An 18284-nucleotide genomic window follows, 5' to 3' on the forward strand; every position below is an offset into this window, starting at 1 on the left:
CCTACCACAATTACTCTCTCACTTGGTTCAAAGGCTCCTATACATTCACTTAACATCTCCCAAAATCTCTCTCTCTCCTCTGCATTCCTCTCTTCTCCAGGTGCATACACGCTTATTATGACCCACTTCTCGCATCCAACCTTTACTTTAATCCACATAATTCTCGAATTTACACATTCATATTCTCTTTTCTCCTTCCATAACTGATCATTTAACATTACTGCTACCCCTTCCTTTGCTCTAACTCTCTCAGATACTCCAGATTTAATCCCATTTATTTCCCCCCACTGAAACTCTCCTACCCCCTTCAGCTTTGTTTCGCTTAGAGCCAGGACATCCAACTTCTTTTCATTCATAACATCAGCAATCATCTGTTTCTTGTCATCCGCACTACATCCACGCACATTTAAACAACCCAGTTTTATAAAGTTTTTCTTCTTCTCTTTTTTAGTAAATGTATACAGGAGAAGGGGTTACTAGCCCATTGCTCCCGGCATTTTAGTCGCCTCATACGACACGCATGGCTTACGGAGGAAAGATTCTTTTCCACTTCCCCATGGACAATAGAAGAAATAAAAAAGAACAAGAGCTATTTAGAATAAGGAGAAAAACCTAGATGTATGTATATATATATATGCATGTGCGTGTCTGTGAAGTGTGACCAAAGTGTAAGTAGGAGTAGCAAGATATCCCTGTTATCTAGCGTGTTTATGAGACAGAAAAAGAAAACCAGCAATCCTACCATCATGCAAAACAGTTACAGGTTTTTGTTTCACAGTCATCTGGCAGGACGGTAGTACTTCCCTGGGTGGTTGCTGTCTACCAACCTACTACACATTATTATTATGTATTATTATTATTATGTATTATTATTATGTATTATTATTATTATGTATTATTATCATTACGTATTCTTCTTCTTCCTCCTCCTCCTCTTCTTCTTCTTCCTCCTCCTCCTCTTCTTCCTCCTCCTCCTCCTCCTCTTCTTCCTCCTCCTCCTCCTCCTCTGCCTCCTCCTCCTCTTGCCTCCTCCTCCTCTTGCCTCCTCCTCCTCTTGCCTCCTCCTCCTCTGCCTCCTCCTCCTCTGCCTCCTCCATTCTTGGAACAAGTTTGAAGAGCTTGTAGTTCATAATCACTATCACTATCATCACCAATGCTCACATCTGAGTCTGGGATTTTGGAAAATAGGAGTTTCCTCTTTGATTCTGGTACAACTGAACGTGAACAAGATGGCCCAGCACCAGAGGTGGAAGGCTGTGGGTTGTCTGGGTTTTCCTCACTATTACCCATATTATGGTCATTAGTTTCGGTCAAAACCTCACCAGAACCTTGAAACTCATCTTCACTGTCACTTCCATCTGTATTAGAACTGTCACTGGGGAACAAAAGTGTCCCAATTCGCCGAGGAGTGAGGAACTTCTTACCACAGGGCACGGTGGAAATTGTGTACTATGATGGCATTCCCACAATGCACCACTGGGTCCCAGATTTTTTTCCTACTGCGCACACCCACCACACAGACCCATTCTCTCACATCTAGGCTTATCAGCCTTTTCCTGTGAGATTTGAGGCCGCTAGAATTTATGCGTACTAGTACGACAAAAACCCCTACGAGTAAGACGTACTAGTACGACCAAAACCCTCAAAGGGTTAAAGAGTGTAAAGTGGAACTCTGTGAACCTTTAACTAATATTTTTAATTTATGTGGAAGATGGCTAATGTAATTCCTATTTTTAAAACAGGGGACAAGTCGTTACCGTCAAATTACCATCCAATAAGCCTAACCTCAATTGTAGGCAAATTACTAGAGTCAATTATAGCTGATAATATAAGAAGCCATCTTGATAAGTATAATTTGATTAATGATACTCAACATGGTTTCACCAGGGGCCGTTGCTACCTAACTAATTTATTAACCTTCTTCAGCAAAGCTTTAGAGGAGGTTGATCAGGATAATGAATTTGATATTGTTTATTTAGATTTTAGAAAGGCTTTTGATAGAGTACCACATCAGAGACTTTTCAAGAAAGTGGCTGCTCATGGCATTGGGGAGCAACTTTACCAACAGCTTAAGGAAGAATTGAGGATGGCGAAGATCGAGATTCGGCGACTGACCGAGGAAAACAAGAAGATTCGTAGTAGTCCTCCTGTTTTGAGTCCTCAGGTCAAGAAGGGAAACTGGTCAGTGGCTGGACAGCAGGGAACGAAGTTGACGATCAAGAAGACGAATGGAAAGGTAGAAACGATGAAGAAGAAAGAGATTGCCGTGGAAACTGCTGTGGAAACATCTAATACATTCTCAGTGCTACCCGACGAATGTGAGTCGACTACTGGGAACGTCATGATGAACGACACCAAGGAAGGTAAGAATATTGTTGTTGTTGGGGATAGCCAAGTTAGGTATATGGACAGGGCATTCTGCTTGAAGGACAGGAGTAGGAGACAGAGGGTTTACTTTCCTGGGGCTGGGATGGAGGATATTGTTAGCCATCTGGATGACATCATGAGAGGTAATGGGAGCAAACCTAATATCTGTCTCAGTGCTGGAGGCAATGATGTCAGCAGACGTAGGAGTGAGGACCTGATTAGCGGGTATAGGTCAGCAATATAAATAATTAGGAGGAAGAGTGGGAACCCTGTCATATGTGGTATTTTGCCAAGGAGAGGAGTTGGAAATGAATGGTTGTCCAGGGCAATTGGTGTCAATTGCTGGCTGGACAAATACTGTAAGGAAAATGTGGTAACATTCATTGACAACTGGGACCTCTTCTATGGCAGAAATGACATGTATGCCAGGGAAGGGGTTCACTTATCTAGGTCTGGGGTGGGAGCACTGGCAACTGCAGTGGAGGGAGCTGTTAGGACTATAAACTAGGAATAGTTAGTGGTATGGGTTTTGGCAGGAAAACAGTGAAGTCCCAGTGTAGTAATATTATGAGTTCTAGGGGAACTAGTAATAAGCAGAACAAGGTAGATATTGAAAAGCCAGTGACACTGGGTGATAAGGACAGTAATAGGTTCAGTAGAAAAACAGAAACGAGCAGGAAGGGTAAAGAGAAAGGAGAGTCTTTCAATGTTTATTATGCTAATAGCCTTAGTGCTAGGGATAAGATGGACGAGTTGAGATTAGTTGCTAGTGCAGGTAACATTGATGTATTTGCCTTAACTGAGACGTGGTTTAATTAAAAAATTCGGGACATGCCTGCGGAATGTCACATTCAGGGTTTTAAATTGTTCCAAGTAGATAGAAGTATCAGGAAGGGGGGTGCGGTGGCATTGTATGTCCGAGATCGTTTGAACTGTTGCATAAAAACGGGTATTAAGTCTGAAGTAACACATACAGAGTCTGTTTGGATAGAATTTTCAGAGGGGCATGAAAAACTGATTTTAGGAGTGATATACAGTCCCCCAAACTTAGATAGGGACCAAGGGAGACTACTATGGGAGGAAATTGTTAAGGCCACAAGGCACGATAATGTAGTAATTCTAGGAGACTTTAACTTTAGTCATATTGATTGGAATTTCTTGAATGGGAATTTAGAATTATACGACTTCTTAGAAGTATAGTTCAGGATTGTTTATTGAAGCAGTTTGTGACAGAACCAACAAGGGGAAATAACCTGCTTGACTTAGTTCTGGTAAACAATGAATCTCTTGTTAATAATTTAGAAATTTCAGAGGAACTGGGTGCTAGCAACCACAAATCAATTACATTTAGCATTGAATGGAAGTACGTTAGTAGCGATAACTCAGTAACAGTCCCAGATTTTCACTTAGCAGATTACGATGGGCTTAGAGAACACTTATCATCTGTTGACTGGGGTAACGAAGAGAACTATCAATATGACAGTTTTCTGAACACTATACATGCTGCTCAAAGAACATTTATCCCGTATAAAGAAATTAGATAAAATAGAAATGACCCAAAATGGATGAATAATAGGCTGAAATATCTACTAGGGCATAAGAAAGGAATTTATAGGCGTATCAAAAGAGGTGAGGGTCATCTTATGAATCAGTATATTGACATTAAGAGGGACATTAAAAAGGGGATAAGAAAAGCTAAAAGGGACTATGAAATTAAAGTTGCTAGGGATTCTAAAACTAACCCGAAAAGTTTTTTCCAGGTCTATAGAACAAAAGTTAGAGATAAGATAGGTGTCCTTAAAAATAACTATGGGCATCTTACTGACAAAGAGAATGAAATGTGCTCTATTTTAAATAATTATTTTCTCTCGGTTTTTACACAGGAAGACACTAACAATATTCCAGTAATTAATTTTTATAGTGGGCTAGAAGAAGATAAATTATGTAACATCACAGTCACTAGTGAAATGTAACTTAAGAGTCTTCAATCTTTCTTCATAAGGAAGATTTATAAAGCTATGTATTAATTTACTCATCCTACACTGAATGTTTTCTAACGAATTTATGTCCATTCTGTAATATGGAGACCAGAATTGAGCTGCATAATCTAGGTGAGGCCTTACTAATGATGTATAAAGCTGCAGTATGACCTCTGGACTTCTGTTGCTTACACTTCTTGATATAAATCCCAGTAATCTATTTGCCTTATTACGTACGCTTAGGCATTGCTGTCTTGGTTTAAGGCTGCTGCTCACCATAACCCCCAAGTCCTTTTCGCAATCTGTATGGCTAAGTTCTACATCATTTAACTTATAAGTACTAGGGTTGTGGACACTCCCGAGCTTCAGAACCTTGCATTTATCTACATAGAACTGCATCTGCCACTTTTCTGACCAAGAATAGAGTTTGTTTAAATTCTCCTGAAGTTCCATAACATCTACGTTTGAATCAATTATCCTACCTATCTTTGTGTCATTGGCGAATTTGCTCATATCACTAGTAATTCCCTCATCAAGATCATTGATATATATTATAAACAACAACGGGCCCAAGACTGATCCCTGTGGAATGCCACTTGTTACAGATCCCCACTCGGATATAACCCCATTTATGGACACACTCTACTTCCTGTCTGTGAGCCATGACTCGATCCACGAGAGCACTTTTCCCCAATGCCATAAGCTGCCACTTTCTTTAACAGTCTATGGTGTGGAATGCTATCAAAAGCCTTACTAAAATCTAAGTAAATAATATCAAACTCTTTATCGTGATCAACAGCCTCAAAAGCTTTACTGAAGAAAGTTAATAAATTAGTTAGACAAGACCGGCCTCTTGTGAATCCACGCTGAGTATCATCAATCAAGCTATGCTTATCGAGATGGCTTCTTATAATCTCAGCTATAATTGACTAGTAATTTGCCTACAATTGAGGTCAGGCTTATTGGGCGGTAATTTGACAGTAACGACTTGTCCCGTTTTAAAAATATGAATTACATTAGCCATCTTCCACATATCAGACACTACACCTGTTTGAAGAGATAAATTAAAAATATTAGTTAATGGTTCACAGAGTTCCATTTTGCATTCCTTAAGAACCCTTGAAAAAACCTCATCAGGACCCGGCGACTTATTTTGCTTCAGTCTGTCTATCTGCTTCACAACCATTTCATTAGTGACTGTGATGTTACATAATTTATCTTCTTCTAGCCCACTATAAAAATTAATTACTGGAATATTGTTAGTGTCTTCCTGTGTAAAAACCAAGAGAAAATAATTATTTAAAATCGAGCACATTTCATTCTCTTCGTCAGTAAGATGCCCATAGTTATTTTTAAAGGGACCTATCTTATCTCTAACTTTTTTTCTATAGACCTGGAAAAAACTTTTTGGGTTAGTTTTAGAATCCCTAGCAACTTTAATTTCATAGTCACTTTTAGCTTTTCTTATCCCCTTCTTAATGTCCCTCTTAATGTCAATATACTGATTCATAAGATGAAACTCACCTCTTTTGATACGCCTATAAATTTCTTTCTTATGCTCTAGTAGATATTTCAGCCTATTATTCATCCATTTTGGGTCATTTCTATTTGATCCAATTTCTTTATACGGGATAAACGTTCTTTGAGCAGCATGTATAGTGTGTAAAGTAAAAGGACACAAGTGCAACTAATGTGACATTTATTGTGGCAACGTTTCGCTCTCCAGGAGCTTTATCAAGCCATTACAAACAATACATGGACACAGAGGGTATATATAGGCTCAGAGTGAGGTGAATACTAGTGAGGTACCATTTTGATGTTCACTAGTGGTAGTAGTAGTAGTAGTGGTAGTGACAAAAGTAATACAATATGGTAGAGCAATTAATTCGTACATGAGTAAAAGGATATAAAAGGTATTACTCGGGTAACATAAAAATAGGTTGGACAAATATAAACTGGAATGAGGCAGCTTGTTTCAGTGTTCACTCTCTGTGCTTTGTGTAGTATAACAGGAGAGACTATGTGATGGCAGGGTTTACTGTCATCACATAGTCTCTCCTGTTATACTACACAAAGCACAGAGAGTGAACACTGAAACAAGCTGCCTCATTCCAGTTTACATTTGTCCAACCTATTTTTATGTTACCCAAGTAATAGCTTTTATATCCTTTTACTCATGTACGAATTAATTGCTCTACCATATTGTATTACTTTTGTCACTACCACTACTACTACTACTACTACTACCACTAGTGAACATCGAAATGGTACCTCACTAGTATTCACCTCACTCTGAGCCTTTATATACCCTCTGTGTTCATGTATTGTTTGTAATGGCTTGATAAAGCTCCTGGAGAGCGAAACGTTGCCACAATAAATGTCACATTAGTTGCACTTGTGTCCTTTTACTTTACATATTGTCGGTAATTCTACCAACTTTATTACAGCATGTATAGTGTTCAGAAAACTGGCATATTGATAGCTCTCTTCGTTACCCCAGTCAACAGATGATAAGTATTCTCTAAGCCCATCGTAATCAGCTAAGCGAAAATCTGGGACTGTTACTGAGTTATCGCTACTATCGTACTTCCATTCAATGCTAAATGTAATTGATTTGTGGTCGCTAGCACCCAGTTCCTCTGAAATTTCTAAATTATTAACAAGGGATTCATTGTTTGCCAGAACTAAGTCAAGCAGGTTATTTCCCCTTGTAGGTTCTGTCACAAACTGCTTCAAAAAACAATCCTGAACTACTTCTAAGAAGTCGTTTGATTCTAAATTCCTAGTCAAGAAATTCCAATCAATATGACTAAAGTTAAAGTCTCCTCGAATTACTACATTATCGTGCCTTGTGGCCTTAACAATTTCCTCCCATAGTAGTCGCCCTTGGTCCCTATTTAAGTTTGGGGGACGGTATATCACACCTAAAATCAGTTTTTCATGCCCCTCTGAAAATTCTATCCAAACAGACTCTGTATGTGTTACTTCAGACTTAATACCCGTTTTTATGCAACAGTTCAAGCGATCTCGGACATACAATGCCACCCCACCCCCCTTCCCGATACTTCTATCTACTTGGAACAATTTAAAACCCTGAATGTGACATTCCGCAGGCATGTCTCGACTTTTTGAATTAAACCACGTCTCAGTTAAGGTAAATACATCAATGTTACCTGCACTAGCAACTAATCTCAACTCGTCCATCTTATTCCTAGCACTACGGGTTCCTGACCAGCCGGGCTGTGGCTCGTACATTGGTTTGCGTGCAGCCAGCAGTAACAGCCTGGTTGATCAGGCTCTGATCCACCAGGAGGCCTGGTCACAGACCGGGCCGCGGGGGCGTTGACCCCCGGAACTCTCTCCAGGTAAACTCCAGGTAAATGGCTATTAGCATAATAAACATTGAAAGACTCTCCTTTCTCTTTACCCTTCCTGCTCATTTCTGTTTTTCTACTAAACCTATTACTGTCCTTATCACCCAGTGTCACTGGCTTTTCAATATCTACCTCGTTCTGCTTATTACTAGTTCTCCTAGAACTCATATTTCTACACTGGGACTTCACTGTTTTCCTGCCAAAACCCATACCACTAACTATTCCTAGTTTTAAGTCCTAACAGCTCCTTCCACTGCAGTTGCCAGTGCCCCCACCCCAGACCTAGATAAGTGAACTCCATCCCTGGCATACATGTCATTTCTGCCATAGAAGAGGTCCCAGTTGTCAATGAATGTTACCGCATATTCCTTACAGTATTTGTCCAGCCAGCAATTGACACCAATTTCCCTGGACAACCATTCATTTCCAATTCCTCTCCTTGGCAAAATACCACATATGACAGGGTTCCCACCCTTCCTCCTAATTATTTCTATTGCTGACCTATACCTGCTAATCAGGTCTTCACTCCTACGTCTGCCAACATCGTTGCCTCCAGCACTGAGACAGATAATAGGATTGCTCCTATTACCTCTCATGATGTCATCCAGACGGCTAACAATATCCTCCATCCCAGCCCCAGGAAAGCAAACCCTCTGTCTCCTACTCCTGTCCTTCAAGCAGAACATCCTATCCATATACCTAACTTGGCTATCCCCAACAACAACAATATTCTTACCTTCCTTGGTGTCGTTCGTCGTGACGTTCCCAGTAGTCGACTCGCATTCATTGGGCAGCACTGAGAATGTATTAGATGTTTCCACAACAGTTTCCACAGCAGTCTCTTTCTTCTTCATCGTTTCAACCTTTCCATTCGTCTTCTTGATCGTCAACTTCGTTCCCTGCTGTCCAGCCACTGACCAGTTTCCCTTCTTGACCTGAGGACTCAAAACAGGAGGACTACTACGAATCTTCTCGTTTTCCTCGATCAGTCGCCGAATCTCCATCTTCGCCATCCTCAATTCTTCCTTAAGCTGTTGGTAAAGTTGCTCGATGGAGGGCATCTTGCTTCAATCCATAGATAGCGCACAAACAGGTCTTCACAGAGCTAAGTACACGTCACCACTGACTAAGTTGGTTCAGACATGTAGAGAGGATGAAAGAAAATATAATGGCTTTGAGAGTGTACAAATCTGTAGGTGGAGGGTAGGGCTGGCCTTAAGCCTATTGGACTGATTGCTCCCACACCTAAGGGGGCCCCACACTAGAGTGTAATTTATTCTTGGCTTGTCAAGTACACACAACAACATGAAGTAAAAAAAAAAAAGATGCTTTGCACGTAATATGTTGGGGATTTTTAGAAGTCTAAAAAAAGATAATTTGTTTCCAAGAGGGCATTTAAATTCTGGGCTAGTAACCCCTTCTCCTGTAGACATTTACTAAAAAAGAGAAGGAAAAAAACTTTATAAAACTGGGATGCTTGAATGTGCATGGATGTAGTGCGGATGACAAGAAACAGATGATTGCTGATGTTATGAATGAAAAGAAGTTGGATGTCCTGGCCCTAAGCGAAACAAAGCTGAAGGGGGTAGGGGAGTTTCGGTGGGGGGAAATAAATGGGATAAAATCTGGAGTACCTGAGAGAGTTAGAGCTAAGGAATGGGTAGCAGTAATGTTGGAGGATCAGTTATGGAAGGAGAAAAGAGGATATGAATGTGTAAATTCAAGGATTATGTGGATTAAAGTAAAGGTTGGATGCGAAAAGTGGGTCATAATAAGCGTGTATGCACCTGGAGAAGAGAGGAATGTAGAGGAGAGAGAGAGATTTTGGGAGATGTTAAGTGAATGTATAGGAACCTTTGAACCAAGTGAGAGAGTAATTGTGGTAGGGGACCTGAATGCTAAAGTAGGAGAAACTTTTAGAGAGGGTGTGGTAGGTAAGTTTGGGGTGCCAGGTGTAAATGATAATGGGAGCCCTTTGACTGAAATTTGTATAGAAAGGGGTTTAGTTATAGGTAATACATATTTTAAGAAAAAGAGGATAAATAAGTATACAAGATATGATGTAGGGCAAAATGACAGTAGTTTGTTGGATTATGTATTGGTAGATAAAAGACTGTTGAGTAGACTTCAGGATGTACATGTTTATAGAGGGGCCACAGATATATCAGATCACTTTTTAGTTGTAGCTACACTGAGAGTAAAAGGTAGATGGGATACAAGGAGAATAGAAGCATCAGGGAAGAGAGAGGTGAAGGTTTATAAACTAAAAGAGGAGGCAGTTAGGGTAAGATATAAACAGCTATTGGAGGGTAGATGGGCTAATGAGAGCATAGACAATGGGGTCGAAGAGGTATGGGATAGGTTTAAAAATATAGTGTTAGAGTGTTCAGCAGAAGTTTCTGTTTACAGGAAAGTGGGTGTGGGAGGGAAGAGGAGCGATTGGTGGAATGATGATGTAAAGAGAGTAGTAAGGGAGAAAAAGTTAGCATATGAGAAGTTTTTACAAAGTAGAAGTGATGCAAGGAGGGAAGAGTATATGGAGAAAAAGAGAGAGGTTAAGAGAGTGGTGAAGCAATGTAAAAAGAGAGCAAATGAGAGTGGGTGAGATGTTATCAACAAATTTTGTTGAAAATAAGAAAAAGTTTTGGAGTGAGATTAACAAGTTAAGGAAGCCTAGAGAACAAATGGATTTGTCAGTAAAAATAGGAGAGGAGAGTTATTAAATGGAGAGTTAGAGGTAGGCAGCCGAGACTGATGGGATGAAGATAGAAATGTTAAAAGCAGGTGGGGATATAGTTTTGGAGTGGCTGGTGCAATTATTTAATAAATGTATGGAAGAGGGTAAGGTACCTAGGGATTGGCAGAGAGCATGCATTGTTCCTTTGTATAAAGGCAAAGGGGACAAAAGAGAGTGCAAAAATTATAGGTGGATAAGTCTGTTGAGTATACCTGGTAAATTGTATGGGAGTTATTATTGAAAGAATTAAGAGTAAGACGGAGAATAGGATAGCAGATGAACAAGGAGGCTTTAGGAAAGGTAGGGGGTGTGTGGACCAGGTGTTTACAGTGAAACATATAAGTGAACAGTATTTAGATAAGGCTAAAGAGGTTTTTGTGGCATTTGTGGATTTGGAAAAGGCGTATGACAGGGTAGATAGGGGGGCAATGTGGCAGATGTTGCAGGTGTATGGTGTAGGAGGTAGGTTACTGAAAGCAGTGAAGAGTTTTTACGAGGATAGTGAGGCTCAAGTTAGAGTATGTAGGAAAGAGGGAGATTATTTTCCAGTAAAAGTAGGCCTTAGACAAGGATGTGTTATGTCACTGTGGTTGTTTAATATATTTATAGATGGGGTTGTAAGTGAAGTAAATGCGAGGGTCTTGGCAAGAGGCATGGAGTTAAAAGATAAAGAATCACACATAAAGTGGGAGTTGTCATAGTTGCTCTTTGCTGATGACACTGTGCTCTTGGGAGATTCTGAAGAGAAGTTGCAGATATTGGTGGATGAATTTGGTAGGGTATGCAAAAGAAGAAAATTAAAAGTGAATACAGGAAAGAGTAAGGTTATGAGGATAACAAAAAGATTAGGTGATGAAAGATTGGATATCAGATTGGAGGGAGAGAGTATGGAGGTGAATGTATTCAGATATTTGGGAGTTGACGTGTCAGCAGATGGGTCTATGAAAGATGAGGTGAATCATAGAATTGATGAGGGGAAAAGGGTGAGTGGTGCACTTAGGGGTCTGTGGAGACGAAGAACTTTGTCCTTGGAGGCAAAGAGGGGAATGTATGAGAGTATAGTTTTACCAACGCTCTTATATGGGTGTGAAGCATGGGTGATGAATGTTGCAGCGAGGAGAAGGCTGGAGGCAGTGGAGATGTCATGCCTGAGGGCAATGTGTGGTGTTAATATAATGCAGAGAATTCGTAGTTAGGAGGAGGTGCGGGATTACCAAAACTGTTGTCCAGAGGGCTGAGGAAGGGTTGTTGAGGTGGTTCAGACATGTAGAGAGAATGGAGCGAAACAGAATGACTTCAAGAGTGTATCAGTCTGTAGTGGAAGGAAGGCAGGGTAGGGGGTCGGCCTAGGAAAGGTTGGAGGGAGGGGGTAAAGGAGGATTTGTGTGGTAGGGGCTTGGACTTCCAGCAGGCATGCGTGAGCGTGTTTGATAGGAGTGAATGGAGACAAATGGTTTTTAATACTTGACATGCTGTTGGAGTGTGAGCAAAGTAACATTTATGAAGGGATTCAGGGAAACCGGCAGGCCGGACTTGAGTCCTGGAGATGGGAAGTACAATGCCTGCACTCTGAAGGAGGGGTGTTAATGTTGCAGTTTAAAAACTGTAGTGTATAGCACCCTTCTGGCAAGGCAGTGATGGAGTGAATGATGGTGAAATTTTTATTTTTTGGGCCACCCTGCCTTGGTGGGAATCGGCCAGTGTGTTAATAATTAATAAAATAATAAATTAATATTTTTAATAAATCATTTCACAGTCACTGAAGCAAGTGGTATTGTGACTATATACTTTTCAGAGATGATATACAAATTTTGTTTGTTAATTGCAGGCTTACATGCATGCTGTTTTATATTAAAATGTAGCTTACATCTGTTTGGTGTATTAATTTGCATGCATTTTTCAAGTGCAGTTTGATTGCTTTCCATACATGCGGCCCACCAAAATTGTTCTCAATTGGGCCCCACACCTCCTAAGGCCGGCTCTGGTGGAGGGAAGGCGGGGTAGAGGTCAGCCTAGGAAAGGCTGGAGGGAGGAGGTAAAGGAGATTTTGTATGAGAGGGGCTTGGACTTCCAGCAAGCATGCGTGAGCATGTTAGATAGAAGCAAATGGAGACAAATGGTTTTTAAGACTTGACGTGGTGTTGGAGTGTGAGCAATGTAATGTTTATGAAGGGATTCAAGGAAACCAGCAGGCCAGACTTGAGTCCTGGAGATGGAAAGTACAATGTCTGCACTCTGAAGGAGGGGTATTAATGTTGCAGTTTTACAACTGAAGTGTAAGTGCACCTCTGGCAAGACAGTAATGGAGGAAATGATGGTGAAAGTTTTTCTTTTTTTTGGGCCACCCTTCCTTGGTGGGAAATGGCTGATGTGTTAATAAAATATATATATATATATGATATGTCGAATAAGTAAAACTTGCAATTTTGGCCTAAATAGCAACACACTTCTTGCTGAACAAGGCAAGTGAAAATTTGTGTATGCAATAATTTTGCAAAATCATTCTGAAAATGAGAAAAAATATATTTCACTGTGTTTGTTTATTATTAAATTATTGTAAACTTATCTAAAATATATTTAGTTGCATTAGGCTACATTAAATTGCACTTGTTATCATAAGGATAACTAAGTTTTCTAAGGTTCTTTTGGTACAAAATTATTAATTTTTACATTAACAGAATGAAATAATATATATATTTAAACGAATATGAGAAAATTTTAGGAAAGACTTAATTTTAAAAGGGTTCTTGTCAACTGATCAATTCTACCTATTTGGCACATTTATATATATATTATATACCGTGGCCTGGTAGGCAATGCTCTCTCCTCACACACTGAGTGTCCGTGGTTCAGTCTCTGGTAAGGGTGGAAACACTGGGTTTGTTTTCTTACACCTGCTGTCCTGTTCACCTAGCAAGCAAGTAGATACCTGAGTGTTGGTTAATTAAGAACATAAGAAAGAAGCAACACTGCGACAGGCCTACTGGCCCATGCGAGGCAGATCCAATTCTCCCACCAGCTTAAGCCAATGGTTTAACCTAGTCAGGTCAGGTCACATTCACTTAAGGAAGGAGCACGGCATCTGACCTAGTAGCACAAGCTCGTCAGGTCCAACTCACACCCACATCCTAGGAAACAAGATTGAGGACCCCAGTGGAAATAAGATGACACACTGCCTTTCCTGGGTTATCCTGGGTTGTTAACTTTCTGGGGTTAAAAATAGTGTACAAACAAAATCTTATCTTAAATGCGATAACCTGGAACAAGTGTTTCATGGACCGCAATGGAAATACGTCACCTTGTCTGATTTTTTGGTTATCCTAGATAATTTCCACATGTATGATAATTGTACTTATGTGTACCCGTGCTTAAATAAAGATACTTAACTCGTGGTTATAATTAAATTCATTGACGTCGCCTGACACACAAAGCATCCATTATTTTTATGTTGGTGTCCAGGAAATTTCCACACATTTAATGATATGATAATGTATTAGGTAACCTAGAGAATTACTAGTGTCATTTTCCGGTGGCCTGGTGGCTAAAGCTCCCGCTTCACACATGGAGGGCCCGGGTTCGATTCCCGGCGGGTGGAAACATTTCGACACGTTTCCTTACACCTGTTGTCCTGTTCACCTAGCAGCAAATAGGTACCTGGGTGTTAGTCGACTGGTGTGGGTCGCATCCTGGGGGACAAGATTAAGGACCCCAATGGAAATGTTAGACTGTCCTCGATGACGCCCTGACTTTCTTGGGTTATCCTGGGTGGCTAACCCTCCGGGGTTAAAAATCCGAACGAAATCTTATCTTATCTTAAAATCCAGGAGAATATGTCAAGTAATGACTGTATAATAAAGTCGGAGAAACTATTACTTTCCTTGTTTCCGTCGCATATATCACATTCTCACAACATTTAATAATATGCCAACATTACAACTTACCTCACAAAACAATCTTGAAGTAGTTACTGCATCACAATTTTATAAAACGTCAAATAATGTACATCAAAACATAACTTCAGTGTCCTTTTTCTTTCTTTGTTGGGTTTATCAGGGCCACTGACAGCATGAGCCGTATCGAACCCGACTTCCCAATGGTACCAGGAAAATTTGTTGCCCAAGGCTGGGTGATGAGACAAGAGGAACAAAAATTCCTTTGTAAACAGACACAAACTTAAAGTTTCCAATTAGAGCACTCCAGAATGATTTGAATAGACTGATGCAGTGGTCGCAGAAGTGGCAGATGCAAATGCAAAGTTCTATATGTTGGAAAGGATAATAACCATGCCACATATAAACTAAATAGTGTAGATCTTAATATTACTGATTGCGAAAAGGATTTAGGAGTTCTGGTTAGCAGTAATCTGAAACCAAGATAACAGTGCATTAGTGTTCGCAATAAAGCTAACAGAATTCTTAGTTTCATAGCAAGAAGTATAAATAATAGAAGTCCTCAGGTTGTTCTTCAACTTTATATACCTTTGGTTAGGCCTCATTTAGATTATGCCGCGCAGTTTTGGTCACCGTAATACAGAATGGATATAAATGCTCTGGAAAGCGTACAAAGGAGGGTGACAAAGTTGATCCCATGTATCAGAAATCTTTCCTATGAGGATAGACTGAGGGCCCTGAATCTGCACTCTAGAAAGGCGTAGAATTAGGGGAAATGATTGAGGTGTATAAATGAAAAACAGGAATGAATAAAGGGGATGTAAATAGCGTGCTAAAAGTATCTAGTCTAGACAGAACTGGATGGAAGTAAATGGTATAAAATACCGACACAATGGAAATATAAACACATATGCAGTATAATGTGATCCTTTATTGACAACGTTACGCCCACACACTGGGCTTTTTCAAGTCACAAACAGATCTGTTTGTGACTTGAAAAAGCCCACTGTGTGGGCGAAACGTTGTCAATAAAGGATCACATTATACTGCATATGTGTTTATATTTCTAGACAGAACTCGCAACAATGGTTTTAAGCTGGAAAAATTCAGATTCAGGAAGGATATAGGAAAGCACTGGTTCGGTAATAGAGTTGTGGCTGAGTGGAACAAACTCCAGAGTACCGTCATAGAAGCTAAGACGTTGTGTAGTTTTAAAAATAGGTTAGATAAATACGTGAGTGAGTGTGGGTGGGTATGAGTTGGACCTGACTAGCTGGTGCTACTGGGTGGGCTAACCAACCTCCCTCCTTCCCCAACCCCTTCCCTGCATCCACCACCCAAACATTCCTCCCCTACCCCCAATGCCTGGGTTACTCCACGCACTTGGTCTACCTCTCAATTCAAGTTTATTCTCTATAATGGTTACAATGCGGGGTTTACAGGTTTTGGGTATTTTGTGGTTTGCATGTTATAAAATACTAATTACAGCGGGGGCCACTAGGACACCTAGCATGGCTAGGCATTTCGAGCAGACTTAGATTAATTCTTAACATTCAAATTCAAATTCAAAGTTTATTCTCTATAAGGATTACAATGCTGAGTTTACAGAAATTTGGTTATTGTTTGGTTTACATGTAGTAAAATTGTGATTACAGAGTGTACCACTAGAACGCTTAGCATGGCTAGGCATTTCGGGCATACTTAGTTTTATTCTTAATTGTAAAATATTACAAATTATGAGGTAAGTTGGTATTATGGCTAAGTGACTAAATACTAGTTTGTGAGTTTAGCAATGTGAATGCTTTTGTTTTGGCACAGTATATAGTTTCAGTATTGGAGTATCACAGGATTCATTATTTTAAGACTGAGATTAATATTTCTGTTTATGGTCAAATGAGTGAGCGAGTGTAAGTGTGAACCACCAGGTGGTATTCGTGTAGTTAGTTGACGGGGTTTATCAGGGAGATAAGATGTTTTCTAATGGTAGGTTTGAAGGTGATGAATGTGTCTGCAGTTCTAGAGTTCTCAGGTAGGGTATTCCTGATTTTAGGGCCTTTGACATACATTGAATTTTTGTAAAGGTTTAGTCGGACACGGGGAATGTCGTAGAGATGTTTGTTTCTGGTGTTATGCCTGTGGGTTCTGTCACAACTATCAAGAAAGCGTTTTAGGTCAAGGTTGATATTAGAGTTTAAGGCCCTGTAGATATAGATTGCACAGTAGTAAGTGTGGATGTACTGAACTGGGAGTAAGTTTAGATCTTTGAAGAGTGGGGGGGGTGTGCTGCCAGGGATGGGATTTAGTGATTATTCTTACTGCAGCTTTTTGTTGGGTTATTATTGGCTTTAGGTGTGTTGCTGCCTGGAGTTTACCTGGAGAGAGTTTCGGGGGTCAACGCCCCCGCGGCCCGGTCTGTGACCAGGCCTCCTGGTGGATCAGCGCCTGATCAACCAGGCTGTTGCTGCTGGCTGCACGCAAACCAACGTACGAGCCACAGCCCGGCTGATCAGGAACTGACTTTAGGTGCTTGTCCAGTGCCAGCTTGAAGACTGCCAGGGGTCTGTTGGTAATCCCCCTTATGTGTGCTGGGAGGCAGTTGAACAGTCTCGGGCCCCTGACACTTATTGTATGGTCTCTTAACGTGCTGATTGATCCCCAAGCACAAATAGCATAGGTGAGGTATGGATCAATAAGCGAGTGGTATAGTGTGAGAAGGGCATTTTGCGGCACGTAGTATCATATCTTGGAGAGGATCCCAACCGTTTTGGATACTTTTTTGGCTATATGCTGGATATGGGTGCTGAAATTCAGGTTGTTGTCAAGGTATAAGCCTAGGAATTTTCCCCCATTATTTCTGGTAATTAGAGTGTTGTCAATCTTAATGTTAATTTGTGCATCTCCTGCTCTGCTACCAAACATAATATAGTAAGTTTTGTCAGTGTTAAGCGTAAGTTTATTGGCTGTCATCCAAGTCGATATTTTAATCAGCTCCTCATTCACAATGGTGTTGAGGGTGGCAAGATTAGGGTGAGAGATGACATAAGTCGTGTCATCAGCAAAGATTATAGTATTATAGTATTAAGGCTAATAGTATTATAGTATTATAGTATTATAGTATTAAGGCTAAGTGACTACATAATTTGTGAGTTTAGCAATGTGAATGCTTTTGTTTTGGCACAGTACAAGGTGTTTATATTTGAGTATCATAGGCAAACTAATGACTAGTTAGGATTCATTATTTTAAGATTAAGATTAGTATTTCTGGGTTTATAGTCAGTGGGTGAGTGTAATTTTGAACCACCAGGTGGTTATCATGTAGTTAGTTGTCGGGGTGGATCAGGGAGATAAGATATTTTCTAACTGTAGTTTTGAAAGTGATGAATGTGTCTGCAGTTCTAGAGTTTTCATGTAGGGTGTTCAAGATTTTAGGACCTTTGAAATACATTGAATTTTTGTAAAGGTTTAGTAGAACACGGGGAATGTCATAGAGATGTTTGTGTCTGGTGTTATGCCTGTGGATCCTGTTACAACTATCAAGAAAGCATTTTAGGTCAAGGTTAATATTGGAATTTAAGGTCCTGTAGATATTGATTGCACAGTAGTAAGTGTAGATGTTTTGAACAGGGAGTAAGTTTAGATCTATGAAGAGTTGGGGGGGGGTGTTGCCAGGGATTGGATTTAGTGATTATTCTTACTGCGGCTTTTTGTTGGGTTATTATTGGCTTTAGGTGTGTTGCTGCAGTTGAAGCCCAAGCACAGATAGCATAGGTGAGGTATGGATATATAAGTGAATGGTATAGTGTGAGAAGGGCAGTTTGCGGTATGTAGTATCGTATCTTGGAGAGGATCCCCACCGTTTTGGATACATTTTTTGTTATGTGTTGGATATGGGTGCTGAAATTTAGGTTGTTATCAAGGTATAGGCCAAGGAATTTGC

The 18284-nt window shown here is 40.2% G+C and overlaps 1 protein-coding gene across 2 annotated transcripts in view; it reads right to left on the reverse strand.

Annotated features, from left to right (window-relative positions):
- Positions 1-14827, reverse strand: part of LOC138855263 (uncharacterized) — a 68845-nt gene extending 54018 nt beyond the window's left edge. For both annotated transcript variants that reach the window (XR_011394467.1, XM_070103758.1), the window contains exon 1: positions 14399-14827. The gene's annotated coding sequence lies outside the window, so the exon portion shown is untranslated. The remainder of the gene's footprint in view (positions 1-14398) is intronic.
- Positions 14828-18284: the final 3457 nt, after the last annotated feature.

The sequence above is a fragment of the Cherax quadricarinatus genome, chromosome 87 (assembly GCF_038502225.1).
Source record: "Cherax quadricarinatus isolate ZL_2023a chromosome 87, ASM3850222v1, whole genome shotgun sequence".
NCBI lineage: Eukaryota > Metazoa > Arthropoda > Malacostraca > Decapoda > Parastacidae > Cherax > Cherax quadricarinatus.